This window comes from Bos indicus x Bos taurus, chromosome 14 (assembly GCF_003369695.1).
Source record: "Bos indicus x Bos taurus breed Angus x Brahman F1 hybrid chromosome 14, Bos_hybrid_MaternalHap_v2.0, whole genome shotgun sequence".
Taxonomy (NCBI): Eukaryota; Metazoa; Chordata; class Mammalia; order Artiodactyla; family Bovidae; genus Bos; species Bos indicus x Bos taurus.
The window spans coordinates 40163038-40177233 of NC_040089.1; the positions used below are offsets into that span (position 1 = coordinate 40163038).

General features: G+C 39.6%; 1 protein-coding gene across 4 annotated transcripts in view; it reads left to right on the forward strand.

The window, feature by feature from the left end:
* Positions 1-14196, forward strand: part of ZFHX4 (zinc finger homeobox 4) — a 205168-nt gene that overhangs the window by 27876 nt on the left and 163096 nt on the right. The gene's annotated exons all lie outside the window — the stretch shown is intronic.

Sequence of the window (14196 nt, forward strand, 5' to 3'; positions counted from 1 at the left end):
TTAATTTATTTTCTGCAGTTTGTTTACTGGATTGGCCTGATTGTCTTGGGTCATGTACAGCGGGAACAGATTCATTTCTATGATGAATAACTTGGTAACTTATTAAAAACTTCTTTTGTCCAGAGGATATTAAAATTCAGAAAATATTGCAAACCATTAGTCACTGTAACAAGCTCTAATATGATTGCAAAATCCATTTTGCAAGTGTTATCTATTGATTTATACTAGGAATCAGTGGTAACTATACTATCAGGAGTCACCCGGCGATTATGATACCTGCAACTCTTCAAATATGCTTTCAAACTATAAACAGGCCACAAAAAGAGCAGAATGTGGCTATCTGGGGCAGGTCCAGGCATTATTTATTTGGGTTGGCCTGCCACTATTTGTTTGGGCTGTTTCTTGAAGTTCAAATGCTGGGTTGATGTACTGAGCGTGAAAACCTAAAGTCGTGGTGTGAGAATTTGTAACATGCCTGTGATGTTGGTGCTCCGTGGATCAATAACGAAAGCATTAGATTTGGGTTACACAGTTTGAGGGGAGTGCAGGCCCTCATGTAAGATGGAAAACTTCCAAGTTGATGGTATTGAAAACAGAATAGAATGATTATAATTCATCGCTTTTACAGCAACAGCTGACAGCCGTTCAATTGTCAACTTTTCTTCTGTTGATACCTTATCTATTAAAACTTTTAGAATACCTGGGAGAAAAAAAAAACACATTAAGTTTGTATAAATAATAGATCTCGACCCTGGGAGCTATATAGAATATTCATGAACTGTGCTTATAGTCACACAACTCTAACACTTTAAATTAACATGTTGTGAATAGAAGATATAAATGTACAAATTTTTCTGCTTTATTAATCTCATGTGGGAAGCTAAAGAAAGGTAGAGCATTCTTGTTGATTTTCTTAGGAAAGGCTATTTAGTTTCATTGCTGGACAATTATTTACATGTGTGTATGTGTGTGTTAAGTTTATCCATGAATATGGACTGACCACCATCACTGTCTGCAGAGCAATTTGCTAGATGCCAGGGTTACCCTTGAAGTTCCCTTTCAGCGAGGGCTGGATTTTGTCTTTGATTGTATAACAACCAGATGAGATAGAACTTGCTTATAAATAGGTCCTTAAAGCAGAGAGAGCTTGAGATACCAGAACCAAAGGCTATATGTACTCTTTTTAAAATTTATATTTATTTCATTTTTGGCTGTGCTGAATCTTCATTGCTGTGTGGGCTTTTTTTCTAGTTGCAGTGAGTGGGGCTACTCTCTAGTTGCGGTGCTCAGGCTTCTCGTTGCAGTGGTTTCTCTTGTGGAATACGGGCTCTAGGGTGCTGAGACTTCAGTGGTGTGGCTCCCAGGCTCTAGAGCACAGGCTCAATAGCTGAGGTTCACAGGCTTAGTTGCTCTGCGTTACATGTGGTCTTCCTGGATCAGGATTGACCCTGTGTCTCCTGCACTGGCAGGCAGATCCTTTACCACTGAGCCACCTGGGAAGCCCGGCTATATATATACTCTTACCTTCAAAATGTTATGTCATATACAAATTAACTCTCCCCACTATCCTCTTTATTTACTTATCTCTTAAATACCTAAGTGTCCTTGTAGGGTAGTGTCTCCAAATGGTCAGGAAACAAAAACACACTCTGAACAAGCTTACCTTGAATTAAAAAGATTAAAGAGATAAATATTGGAGCCATTGAAACTCCGTATTGGGCAGCTGGACTCTATTATTTTGCATCAGCCTTCAAAGAGCATTTATTCATTCTAGCAGTCACTAGAAAAAATTCCTCCAGAGTAGCAATGTGTTAAGAATGCAGTTTCTAAACTGATTCACAGAAACTGTGCATCAGATCCAGAGGATTTTCAAGAGCAGTAATGAGGATATTAGCAAGCTTGGTCAGCCTGTGTAAGCAAAATAAAATTGCTCTATAAGTAACATTAATTGCTTTTAAATGAGACCCTAACAAATTAGCCTAGGCCTGGAAAAAATGATGGTTTATAATATGGTGAAAATATTAAAATTGGACTTAAAACGGTGTCTGAGCTAATGACTAGACAATAATTGCCTATATAAAATTCATTTTCATTAGGAGTTTAATTTACATCATTTTGCATTGTGAATTATTCAGACTTCAAGGGAAAGTGACAGTAGCAGTGAAAAGACAGATAAATACATGGCTGGGAGAAAAACAGTTCTCATTGACAGCATATTGGTTCATAACACTCCCAAATGTGGGGATGTGTCAGGGCAATTTGAATGGGCCACTTTACCTCTTGCATGGTCAACCTGAAGCAGTCTTATCTCAAAGAAGTGTGTGTCCTTATTCCAGTTTAAGGAGGTTAGAGGTTAAAGGTTAAGGGGTAGCTTAAAAGCATCATCTGCCTAGCTGCTTAACTTTAACCTGATCAATTTAATGAAAATCTGTTTTACAGATGTTGTTTTAATGTATTTGGCAGGATTTAAGCAGCTTTAACATTAGACGTATGCTAGTAAAAATTATTTCTTTATTTGACCAGAACAACACCTTTCCTTTCATGTTTAAGGTAGAAGGCTTGTGGGTTATGGTATTTTGGCAAAGAACCCAGAGGCAGAATGTGTTGATGATCTTTCCATATGGGCTCCAAAAAAAAAAAAAAAAAAGGAATACCTTTATGTCTATTGCTAACGATGACTGCAAAAACAAACAAAGCTGCATTCGTTTTTTTGGCAGTATTCTTTTCCTTAGGATTTTTTTGTAAAGGAATTTTGTTATTCTGAAGACAAGCTTGCTCATTTCTTCAAGCAAACTTCTCTGAAACATTAGGCACTATTCAAATTTTGATTTTATTTTTCCTCCAAAAATTTTAATGATGAAGCAAAATTGGGCTAAGAAATTTAAACAATAAATTGAAACTGCAGATTGCACTTAATCTTCTCTTTTAATGTCTGAAAGTATATTTAAAGTGAGGCTAGTAAGTACTGAATGTATGAAGTGAAAGTGTTGGTCACTTGTTTGTGTCCGACTCTTTGTGACCCCATGGACTGTAGCCCACCAGGCTCCTCCGTCCATGGGATTCTCCAGGCAAGAATACTGGAGTGGGTGGCCATTCCCTTCTCCGGAGGATCTTCCCAACCCAGGAGTCAAACCCAGGTCTTCTACATTGCAGGCAGATTGTTTACCATCTGAGCCACCAGGGAAGCCCCTGTGTGTGCGTATCTATATCTATATAATGCCAAAACAGTGTTCTCAGCTAACCACTTTATTAGATTTGATTATATTTTTCTAATTTCACGCCTTTGCATCCTCTACAAATTTCCGTAAATTGATATTCACATAATGAGTCCTCAATAAATATTTGTAAGATGAATAATGGACTAATGCATAAATTGAGAAATGTATCAAAGAAACTACTTCCAATCCTCATTAAAAAATGCACTGCAATTTAGTCTACCCCTTAAGTGATCCCCATCCTTTTCTAAAGTGTCCAGTAGAAAGATGTAGCGAAAACCACTGAGCACTCCACATTCCAACTGAGAACAAATGAGACTCTGGTAATATTTCAGATTCACAGTTTACCTTATTCTTGCCTTAGAATGGCTGAAACTTTTCTGGCCAGCTGATTGGTTGACTGCCATCTTGTGCCGGGTGTGCAAATATGCTTGCCACACCTGTGCTTCAGCTGCTTTTATATGTATTTTTAAATGAGGTGTTCACAGCTTCACTGGATCAAAGTTGAAAGCTTAATTATACTAGTCTTTTTTTCTTCTTCTTGCATCTGCTGGTTGTGAAGGAGAATCATCTGTCTGAATTCCGTAAGGCTGTTTTCATATTTGGATTTCAAATTGGCTGAGGGCAGTGAATGAATCTCCTGTCTCCATGATGAGCAAAGGAAGACACGTGGGATTTAGTCCTACGTAACTTTTAGCGTAACAGTCCCCCAAGGAACATTTTTGGAGTTTTCTCATTATCCATGTTATGGATGAAAGAATCCAGGTTAAGAACTAAAATCAAGGTGTGGGGGAGGGTCACAGAAGAGAGTGCAAAAAAAGAAAAAAACACGTTGGGCAATGTATATGGCAAGGAAATAAAAAATGGTATGATTAGCTTCACCTGCCTTTTTTTTTTTTTAACTGGTAGGAAATATAATAATCTGATCAGTTTGGAATTAACAAAGAATCATAAGCATTTTCATTTCAATAGGCCTGAGTCCAACTTTGCAATTTAAAATCAAATATACCCGATATGTACCATTTCAATTATTGAACTGTCATTGTCCGTGTGTGATGGTAAAAGAGGTCAGGAGATTGTGTGGTGCCTATTTGCATAAAAGTCATTGTGCTAAAGGAAATTGGAATATGTGTGTGTATCTAAAAAACCAAAACAGGTTTTTCTTAATCTTATTCTAGTCATTTGTTTAGATAAAGAAAGCTGTTTTCAGAGATAAACAAAAGTTATTCTTTTCTGTTGCTAAACATTAACCTGAATATGGAAATTTTTGCACTTTTTGCATTAGTTTCCTATTTCTGTTCCTTTCAAGGTTGAATTTCAGTCTGAAATTTAATTCCAGCTGCAGGATTTATTTTTTTTAAAGTAATCACAACTCAAATTATTTTATTGTATTTTCATGTAAAAAGCAAGGCAGAGGCTGAAAAAGTTCCTGTAGTAGAACAATACATGCTGGCTTAATACTTATAACTAATAAATACACAGATCAAATAGAGATTAGCTGGTTAGCTAATAGCAACTAATAAATCACTAGTGTTTTCAGATCACAATGTAATTGGCCAGACCTACTACTTCGTCTACTTCTGTTTTTAAGCTTGACATTTACTGAAGCACACCATGTGTTAAAACATGGCTACTGCCCCTGCTGCTAAGTTGCTTCAGTCGTGTCTGACTCTGTGCGACCCTATAGACGGCAGCCCACCAGGCTCCTCCGTCCCTGGGATTCTCCAGGCAAGAACACTGGAGTGGGATGCCATTTCCTTCTCCAATGCATGAAAGTGAAAAGTGAAGGTGAAGTTGCTCAGTCATGTCCGACTCTGTGCGAACCCATGGATTGCAGTCCACCAGGTTCCTGTGTCCATGGGATTTTCCAGGCAAGACCCAGCACAAATACGGGCATTCTCACTGCATTCACAAGGCAAGAAATATATATTACAGTATGAGTTGAGAACTCTCTTTGTATTCCAGTAGGGAAAAAAGGATCAAAAATATCTGTTTATCCAGATACATTATATATATATATATATATATATATATATATATATTTCGGTATGTATATTTTAATATATACAGATAGATACACACACCTATAGATACATATTGATACATGCCAATCTGTAGAAGGATGACTTTAGACCAGGTATTCATAACTTATTACATCCATGTCAGGAGAGATAAAACGATATTGCATGTGTGGAACTGTTACCAAACCCGAACAAAATTTAAAGAAAGCAAAGCGTGTCACTGGGACTCCCTGATTTTATTTTTGATATGTCTTTCCTTAACTGGTCCTGCCATATCCCCACACATCAGGCGTTCACCGTTATCCTCTTCTCTCTTTGCTGAAATCCTTACTGTTTTCTCCTACCTAGATCTTCTCTTCGTGGAAATACTCTGTGTTGAGAGTTCACCCATCTAATTCTCCAAAGAAAATGAGCATCCTTTTAATTAAGGGGGAAGGACACCTTTCTGTAAAAGCAGAGTAGTGCATTAAAAGGTGTAAATGACTCTCAGATTTTTTCCCAGAGTACATTTGGTTTTAAATGAACCACTTAATCTGGATGAATTTCTAATGTATGAGGGGGAACCAGTTGTTATGTCAGGTATGGGGATATGGAGGGTGGTGGCCAACCCTAACAGCTTCCTTCATCTCTCTCCTTCTAAACACACACACACACACACACACACACACACACACACACATCACATATCATACCCAACCTCCGCCTCAGAAAAGTAGTAAAAACTGGCACTACCCCAGGATCATGTCAACTCAGACTTTGGGATTTATGTTACAGTGTTTGTATAAGTTGTGCTCATTGTCTCATGTGAAGTGTAGAAAGAAAGTGTTAGTCACTCAGTAGTGTCTGTCTCTGCGACCCCATGGGCTGTAGCCCGCTAGCCTCCTCTGTCCATGGGATTTTCCAGGCAAGAATACTGAAGTGGGTTGCCATTTCCTTCTCCAGGGGATCTTCCTGACCCAGGGATAGAACCCATGTCTCCTGCATTTAATCCAAAGTTGTAAATCCCTATGTATCTCCCATCTTGAGATCATTTTAGGAAATGCAGACAGAGGTTTACATCTCATGATGAATGTGCTCTCCCCATTGGTTTCTTTGGCTTCCACGTAATCGTCCTTGTTAGTGGAGCTTGTTTAAAATCACCGAAATGCTTGCGTGGGTGCTGGGATGCCATGCGGTAAGGCGGCCAAAGTCATATGTTAAACAGGCCTTGCGCTGCTGAAAGGGTCTTGGCCCCGGGTGGAGCGAGGAGGAGCTGGCATTTGCATAATGACCGCGATTCTGCTTCCAAAACATCTGGCCTGCCGGAGTTCTACTGGAAATGCTTTACCAAGTTTGCTTGAAGTCTGAGCCTGTGCTCAGGCTGAGTTCAATTAGACGTGGAGATTTGTTCATTATTCAGATAATTTAGGCCTTCAAAAGGCACTTCTTTCACCCCTGAATTATCAGTGTATTTCCGGAGACCTTATGGTGATATGATTTATTCAAAAGAAGAGCAACAGTTGGAGGCAAAGCCCCCAAGAACCTGCTGGGAAACATCTTCATAGATTCTGTAACCAAAGAGGAACATGGTGATTGATGTTCTGTTTGCAGAATACCCAAATGACATCCCAAGTCTTTCTTCTGATAAATACAGAAACATTCATTGAGCACTTCGTTTGGACTGGGTTTTTAAATGTATCTGTTTATGGAACTAGTCCCATTAATGAGGAAGGATACAAACCATGTTCTCTAAGGTGATGCTTCCTAGCTGACTCTGTTCTTCCAATGTGGCAGGGCCTTTAATCAAATTAAAGGTTGAATCCATATACTAAATCCTAAAGAAAATAAACCCTGAATATTCATTGGAAGGACCGATTCTGAAGCTGAAGCTCCAATACTTTGGCCACCTGCTGTGAAGAGCTGGCTCATTGAAAAAGACCCTGTTGCTGGGAAAGATGGAAGGCAAAATGAGAAGGGGGCGGCAGAGATGAGATGGTTAGATAGTGTCCCTGACTCAATGGACGTGAATTTGAGCAAGCTCTGGGAGATAGTGAAGGACAGGAACGCATGGCATGCTGCAGCCCATGGGCTCTCAGAGAATCGAGCAGGACTTAGCAACTAAACAACAACAACCACATACTAGCCCTCAAAAGCTTCTGTGTTTTTATTCATCAATGGTTGGTCAAAGGCTAGGTGTGATTGCTTTCTTGGGTCATCAGTAGCTGTAGAACAATATGTCTTGGCTGACTCATTGCTCTTTTGCAATGTAAGACTTTGTGAGTCAGTTTCAGACAAAGGTTATGGTGGGAATTACAGAGTGAACTAGAGCTTCTCTATTAGTTGGAAGATTTATGTTGTTCTTTAAACATGAGGATGGTGCTACATCCTTCTTTAAACATGCTGCTGCTGCTGCTAAGTTGCTTCAGTCGTGTCCGACTCTGTGCAACCCCATAGATGGCAGCCCACTATGCTCCCCGGTCCCTGGGATTCTCCAGGCAAGAACATTGGAATGGGTTGCCATTTCCTTCTCCAATGCATGAAAGTGAAAAGTGAAAGTGAAGTCGCTCAGTCATGTCCAACTCTTAGCAACTCCATGGACTGCAGCCTTCCAGGCTCCTCCGTCCATTTTCCAGGCAAGAGTACTGGAGTGGGAAACATGAGGATGATGCAATTCCTAGAAAATGAAGAAGAAAACAATTTGCTAAAGATGCAAAATGTGTCAAATTACAACTTCAGTCAATTCCCTTTTAGAACAAAGAATGTAACTTTGAGTCTTAGAGTCTTGGAGACTGTGAGTTCTGTTTACAATGCTATTGAGGAGAATTCTACTTAAAGGTAAATTATGGTGATGACAGTTCTGTTGTCACTGATAGTAACTACTGTATGTGGTTAACTTTCCATTTCCCTTAGTTTTATAATACTTTATTAATATTCTAGGTTTCTTTAAAGGAAAAGTACTTTTGCAGCTTTGAATATAATACATATATTAAATATGTATATGTAAATATAAATGTGTATTGAGATCATATTATTATTTTATGGATACATATTTTCCTAAAGACTTTCATTGGAAATATTTGGAAGCATAGAATATACTATAGGCTTCCCTGGTGGCTCAGACGGTAAAGAATCCACCTGCAATGTGGGAGACCTGGGTTCAATTCCTGAGTTGGGAAGATCTCCTGGAGAAGGGAGCAGCCACCTATTCCAATATTCTTGCCTGGAGAATTCTATGGACAGAGGAGCCTGGCAGGCTACAGTCCATATGGTCACAAAGAGTTAGACACGACTGAGCGACTTTCACTTCACTTCATCTGTCATTGGGCTTCTCTTGTGGCTCAAACAGTAAAGAATTTGCCTGCAATGCCAGAGACTTGGGTTCAGTCCCTGGGTTGGAAAGATCCCCTGGAGAAGGGCATGACAACCCACTCCAGTATTCCTGGAGAATCCCATGGACTGAGGAGCCTGGTGGGCTACAGTCCATGGGGTCACAAAGAGTTGGACATGACTGAGCGACTAACACTTTCAGATTGAATCTTCCATACTATTGGGCTTCCCTCCTAGCTCCTTCGGTAGAGAATCTGTCTGCAATGCAGGAGACCCAGGTTCTATTCCTGAGTCAGAAAGATCCCCTGGTGAAAGGAATGGCTACCCACTCCAGTATTCTTGCCTGGAGAATTCCATGGACAGAAGAACTGGTGGGCTGCAGTCTATGGAGTCACACAGAGTTGGACAGCACTGACTGACTTTAAAAAACGAAATTCATTTGGGAGTCCACTTTTATCCCTTCAAGTGACAGATTATTTTTAAGATCCTGCAATTGTGATGTAACAGAAGAGCTCAGTAGTAGGATTTACACCCACAAAAGCAGTCAACTAACATGATGAACTTACAGCTTTTGGGAGCATCTCCGAACTGGAAGGAGACACAGCTGTTTAAAATTGTTACCTGTCTACTGTCACAACAGAATTCTTTCTCTTTAAAGAAACTTCCTTTTCCTGACATTTTGGGGGTGCTTGGTATATTAAATAGAAAGGACTCATAGAATATTTATCACTTCGAGTGCCTGAGCTCTCAGTGCTTGCAAGTTAAGCACCTTCGGAAGCTGCCTTAATTCATTCAGGTCACCAGGGTACTCCAGCAGTAATGTACTAAATGGTACCCTGCTGACCTGAAAGAGGGAATGTGCCTCCCTAAGCATTTAACTTCCTCCACAGCAACAAGTAAAAGCACAGTCTAGTCTCTACCCAGGACCCCAGTCTTCTCTTCCCTTTTCCCAACATCCTAATAACTACTGGAGGAAGTCCTCTTCATTTGCTATGTACCTAGCATTTTAAAAGATAATCTTGTTTTGAATTTTTGTTTTAAACTTGTATCTTCTGCTTCTTACTTTGATCCCTTTCATTCCAAGTTTCCAGGAATTTTCTTTCCACCATAGGTTTCTTTCTTTCTTTTTAAAATCTCTTTATCCTTTATTTTTATTTATTTATTTTGGCTGCACTGGGTCATCATTGCTGCTCTTGGGCTTTGCTAGTTGCAGCGAGTGGAGGCTACTTTCTAGCAGTGGGGCACAGGCTTCTCATTTCGGTGGCCTCTCTTGTTGTAAAGCACAGGCTCTGGGTGCACGGACTTCAGTAGTTGCAGCATGCAGGCTCAATAGCTGTGGCTCCCAGGCTGAGTTGCTCCGTAACATGTGGGATCTTCCTGGACCAGGGATCAAACCTGTCTTCTGCATTGGCAGGTGGATCCTTAATCACTAGAACACCAGGGGAGTCCACCACTGTGGTTTCTAATGCATTCCCCCCTTCCTCTTTTTCCTCCTTGAGAATTTGCTAATGATTCCAGAGAACTGGTCCACATCTTTTTAGAATTATTGACATGAACTTAGAGATGCTTGAGGTAATCTTTGCCTTCCTGAATCTGGCTTCCAATCCTGCAAAAAAAATTCTCAGTCATTGACACCACTGTAGTTGAGTATATTCAGTGATGAATAATCTTTTAATGAAAAGTAAGAATAGTTTCAGTTGTTGAAGTGACAGAACTATTGGTAGGAGAGACTCCCAATTTCGGTAGCCAGTGCGTGTAAAGGATATAAGGACATTCTGATAATTATGGTGGGCAGTATCTTTCAAAGACTTCCAATATTTCTCACTATTGCTTTGGCAGGCCTGCAAAGAACACTAGCATGTGTCCTCAGGGCCTGAAGTCATTCACTGTTCAGTTGTGGGGAATCTGATAACAAGTCTAAGTGCCATCACTTCTAGAAGAGTGTTGGTTTACAAAGTATCTCCTTTAAAGTGAAAGTGTTCCTCAATCAATTGTGTCAACTCTTGCAACCCCATGGACTGTAGTCCGCCAGGCTGCTCTGTCCATGGAATTCTCCAGCCAAGAATACTGGAGTGGGGTGCCATTCCCTTCTTCAGGGGATCTCCTGACCCAGGGGCCGAACCCATGTTTTCTGCATTGTCAGGCAGATTCTTTACCATCTGAGCCACCTTAAACTCAATATATCATACCTTAAACTCAGCACTTACCACCGAGTAACAGAGTGAGGGACACCAGACACAATGGAAGTGGAGAATGATTCCCCAATTTACACCAAATAAATACTGTTGTTTTCTATTTTTATTTAAATTTTTTTTTATTGGAGTATAGTTGCTTTACAATGGTGTATTAGTTTCTACTATACAACAAAGTGAATCAGCTATATGTATACATACACACCTTCCTTTTTGGATTTCCTTTGCATTTAGGGTCAACACAGAGCATTGAGTAGAGTTTCCTGAGCTATGTATAGCAGGTTCTCATTAGTTATGTACTTTACACATAGTATCAATAGTGTTTATATGTCAGTCTGAATCTCCCAATTCATCCCACTCTTGCTTTCCCTCTTTATGTCCGTAAGTTTGTTCTCTTTTAAAAAAATAAAATTAATATGCTAAAATGGGAAATACATAAACAGTGGAATATACCTTTCAGAATTGATTTCATTTGGTGAATTGGTACTATACAAACTTTGGAAGAGAGAAAACGCTCTCCTCCTTAGTATAACATGCTATCACTACTATGTAAACAGAGGTCCCTCAATGTCCTTTGAGAAAGAATTTGGATAAAAGCAAGTTCTGGTTTAATTTATTTGTTTTTGGTTTATTGTAATTTTTATTAGCAAATTAAGTAATTAAAAAAATACATTTGGATGAAACAATTGTACCAAGTTTTTCCATGATGAATATTTCCTGAGAAGATACTCCCCAGGCTTATAACCAAATTCCTTAAAAATAAATCCAAAGAGAATTTATAAATAACTTTTTTTCCCAGAAAAATAGAGACTTTGACTCTGTTAATTCCTTAAATATTAGAAAAACTAAGATGAGTTTTATGAAGCACTCTTTAGTTTTTGCAGTATTCATTCTTAACGTGGCAATAGAATCACCATCTTTAAAGTCATAAATGCAAAAATCTCTTCCTATTGCTTAATTGTGTCAATATTTACTTAGATGTATATTTCAAAAGGGCTTCCCAGGTGGTGGTAGTAGTAAAGAACTTGCCTGCCAATGCAGGAGAGATAAGAGATGCAGGTTTGATGCCTGGGTCGGGAAGATCCCCTGGAGGAGGGCATGGTAACCCACTCCAGTATTCTTGCCTAGAGAATGCCATGGACTAGGAGTCTGGCGGCTGCAGTCCAGAGGGTAACAATGAGTTGGACACAACGAAGTGACTTAGCATGCATGCACACATGTTTCAAAATAGACTCTCAGGTATAATATTTACTTTCAAGTTCCTGTAGCAAGTACTGGGTCATTCTATTTCTTCTAGTAGAACCATGGCTACCCCTTTAAATGTAATGGCTTTGTAACTTATTGTAAAAGCATTGATACAGAAGTACATTGAAATTGATTTTTTTTCGAGTCTAAAAAGTGAACCATTTAATTCTTTAGCAGTGAGTATAGAAGAATGTGGATATATTTCAGTTCTCATGTGTTTGGTCATTAAAAAGGCAAAATGCCAGTATTCCAATGATGTTTTCAGTATGTATCCAAGGAGACCTATTTATGCCTATTTTGCTCAAACCCTGGAACAAATTGCATGCACACGTGTGTGTGTGGGGGGGTGGGGTGGAGTGGAGAGACAGAGAGATAGGAGTCAGAATACAGTATCCTAAGACTTATTTTAAAAATTGATGGAGATTTTGAGTTAATCATTAATGCCCACTTATTTTGTTTTAAAGTAGATCACAGAAATCTCTTCCTGCCCATTGTAAGTGTTCTCAGTCCCTAGAGATAATAAACCTTTGATGATGTTGTGCAAGATTCGTCAGCAAGCCCTGAAATCAGTCTTGTATGTACACATGACTAATCAAAGTTTCAAAGAACAGGATGCATGCATGTTCAGTCACTTCATTCGTCCATGGGATTCTCCAAGCAAGAGTACTGGAGTGGGTTGCCATGCCCTCCTCCAGGGAATCTTCCTGACTCAGGGACTGAACCCACATCTCCTACATTGCAGGCAGATTGTTTTACCCACTGAGCCACCTAGGAAGCCCCAGGGAACAGGATGTGAATTGGTAAAAGTGATAGGTGGTAGGTGCTCCAGAAAGTCAATGGCCTCACCAGGTGTGGGAGCACATTCAGAAGGCCTTACAGAAGGGAGGTCCTGGTTCCACTATTAGAGCAGGTATCTTTTTACAAAGGCTTGAGCACTAAGTCTTGTGAAAAATCATCTTTAATGCTAAGAGTTTCTTAAAGTAATCTCTATCCAATTAGTACTCTGTTCTTTTCTTTGCCTTCAAGTCACAACAGATACAGCAAGACACTTAGACTCAAAAGGATCCTTGAAGTTCTGGGAATTAGGTAATCAGAACAAATACCTTCTTAAATTGATGAACTCTGAGATGTCCGTAGGGGAACATGATAGGATAAGACAGCAATCTCAATAATTAAGCTTGAAATTATTCAGCAAAATGTGAGTAAAAGTCTCCAGAAATCAGTTCTAAAACAGAGAAGGAAGGAACTAATGGAAAAGAAAGAAGAAAGTGAAGTCGCTCAGTCGTGTCTGACTCTTTGCAACCCCATGGACTGTAGCCTACCAGGCTTCTCCATCCATGGGATTTTCCAGGCAAGGGTACTGGAGTGGGTTGCTGTTTCTTTCTGCAGGGGATTTTCCTGATCCAGGAATCGAACCTGGGTCTTCCGCACTGCAGGCAGGTGCTTTACCCTCTGAGCCACCAGGGAAGCCCAACGTACCATATGGACAGGGCAGTGAATGTTGAGGCCATTGTGATCTGCTTGGCTGCTGGGATGTTTTATTTTCAGCAGCTTTACTGAGATATAATTCATGTACCACAAAATTCACCCATTTAAAGCATCCAATTAATTGTTTTTTAGAATAGTCACAGAACTATGCAACCATCGCCACAATTGATTTTTGAGCATTTTCAATACTCCAAAAGCAATCCTATGCTATTTACCTCTACCCCTGCCTACCGCCTGATAATCCCAACCTCCCCAGCCCTGGCCCTTGGCAGCCACGAATTACAGTCTTGTCTATGTAGTCTAGAATCATACTATATATTGTTCTTTGCGATGGGCTTCTTTCACTCAATGTTTTCAAGACTCATCTATATTGTGGTGTGAGTCAGTATTTCATACCTTTTTATTGTGGAATTCCCATTGTATGGATAGACCACATTATATTTACCCTCTTATCAGTTTATGGGCATCTGAGTTGTTTCAGCTTTTTGGCTATTATGAATAATGAAACTGTGAGCATTTGTGTATAGGTTTTTGTATGGATATTGTGGATATGTGTTTTCCTTTCTCTTGGGTTTATACCTACAAGTGGAAACAACAGTCACTGGTATTAACTGGACTCAGTACTGCTGGTCACTTCTTACTTGTATCTGATCAGCTCCTTTTCCCTTTTCTTTAAAGAATAGTACAAATGTTTATCGCTTGAGAGTGATAAACTTTTCTTTATTCATC